Source organism: Amblyomma maculatum, chromosome 1, assembly GCF_055883805.1.
Source record: "Amblyomma maculatum isolate TAMU_Amacu chromosome 1, ASM5588380v1, whole genome shotgun sequence".
NCBI lineage: Eukaryota > Metazoa > Arthropoda > Arachnida > Ixodida > Ixodidae > Amblyomma > Amblyomma maculatum.
The window spans coordinates 437452071-437454336 of NC_139344.1; the positions used below are offsets into that span (position 1 = coordinate 437452071).

General features: G+C 49.6%; 1 pseudogene; it reads right to left on the reverse strand.

Moving 5' to 3' along the window:
• Window positions 1–1393: 1393 nt before the first annotated feature.
• On the reverse strand, window positions 1394–2021 carry LOC146209507 (protein GVQW3-like; annotated as a pseudogene).
• Window positions 2022–2266: the final 245 nt, after the last annotated feature.

Here is a 2266-nt window from a genome sequence, read left to right on the forward strand (position 1 = left end):
CACGTACGACCTCTTCAGGCCAACATGACACGAAAGGGCCATATTGGCAGACGTCTCGCGCGGGCGGAAGCCTTGGCTCGCCACTACAGGCAAAAACATGGAGTCTCCTACGTGGATGCCTCAGGCCGCATCATTGGAGTTGGTACACGGCCGCAGTCGTTCATCAAAACACTGTAATAAACAGACTCACTTTTCGTGCACACAACATAACACACACGGAAGAGGTTACATCGCGCTAGCCGCCGCAAAATCAGCACTCCCGGGTCGTCCTGACCGACTCGAGGGGTGCCTGCAGCAATATCGTGCAAGGGTACATATGGTACTTCGCCAGCAAAATTTTACAAAACAGCGATTATTTCGGTGCACCCGCGCAGGGAAACATTATCTGAACTCCGGATCGCACTGGCCTCAAGGGAAACGAAACGGCTGATGCCGACGCCCGTGCGTTCACTTTCCGCGCACTAGCCTTTCGGCGAACTAGCCTCGTCTCCCACCGATGCGACCTCCGAACCCAATCCCGCCTACACTTTCAAAAAAAAAAATCAATTCTATCAATCCAGTCATGCAATCTATCATAAGCCCTGAATTGGCCTCACAAAGGAGAAGTGCATTCACCTTCGCCTTTACACCAACCTTATACTGTGACCGACAGTATTAACATGCTTTGACCCCGCTAGCGCGTGGAAACTCCCGCACTGTGAACAAAAGATCTCGGACATCTACATTTTCCGCATAATGTGGGCATGTCGAAAAACCCCCAATCTACACCCCCCCCCCCCTACGCAACACTTCCCGTGAGGACTGAGAGGCGGCCCTGCTCGGGTTCTCAGACCTAATGGCGCAACGACCCTTGATCGAGCGGGCTCGGGCCGCGGCCGATGCCATTGGGCTCTCGTAAAAGGGAGACCACCTGGTAATTGTAAGGGGCGGGCTCCTAAAGGACTGCTCCCGTGCCTTTTCTGTATATACCTATATAAAAAAGAATAAATGTTTTTTTTATCATCAGCATCAACTCTTCATTATATGCATATGTCTTCTCTACCTAAAAGAACGCAAAGTATAAATACGAGGTCTGCTAGAAAAGTATCCGGCCATTGGCCGAATGAAACATGTGGTAGAACGTGAGCAATGGAAACCTAATCACTCTCAAAGTAGTCTCCTTGGGACTCCACACATTTCTCCCAGTGGTGCTGCCATTGTTGGAAGCATTCCGAGAAGGCCTCTTTCGGAATGGAGTTTAGCGCAGCTGTTGTTGCAGCCATAATGTCCCCTCTTGTTTGAAATCGCGCTGTAGCTTCTTAATTTTGGGAACAAGCCAGAAGTCGCAGGGGGCGATATCACGAGTGTAAGGAGCCTGTTGAAACACAGGAGTTTGGTTTCTCGCGAAGAAAATCTAAACGAAGTGCGAGGAATGTGTAGGAGCATTATCGTGATGGATGCGCAAATTTCCTGTTGAACACAAGTCCGGGCTCCTTGCGCCGCACAGCATCACGTAGACGACAGAGGACAGCCCTGTTGTACTTCGTAGTTGATGCGCACTTCGCAGGCCCTCTTCGGTCTTCATCGTGTTCATAAAGTCGAGGTCACTGTTTGCGGAATCTAGCCTCTGCTGTGAGACTTGAACACGATGTTGCCTTTGCTCTACTGTGCGCAGCTTCGGTACAAATTTCTCCGCAACTCTCTTCATGGCCAAATCTTTGGTGATACTGGAATGTGCAGAAAAATGCTGATGCCCATCTCTGCCACAATATCTTGGAGAGTCACACGATGGTTCTGCATCACCACAGTGATCACTTCGGCAATGACCTGGTCATGTCGGCATGTTGATGACCGACCGGAGTGTGGCTCGCTCTTCATCGTAGTGCGGCCGTATTTAAACCGGGTGTACGACATCTTAATCTGTATGCTGCTAATAGCATCGACATCGAAAGCTGTCTGAATCTTCTGAATGATTTATCTTGGAAATCGCTCAGGTTCTGACAAAATTTGATGTAGTAGCGCGGCTCCAGTGGCTCCGCCATTTCCCTTGCAATAAACAACTGACGAGAGCACTGCACGCTACCTCTCTCAAATTCTGCGCCCCAGCGACTGAAGCTATCGACAGGGGGATAAACATTCGCGCATGCGCATGAAGATTCAAGATCAGCTCATGCAAGCGCGCTTGTTTTATATGCATCACGTGTTCGCAAACATAAGGTCGGATACTCTTCTAAAAGGTCTCGTACAAGTACATTGATATTTTGGCGACATACGTTTGCCATCTTGA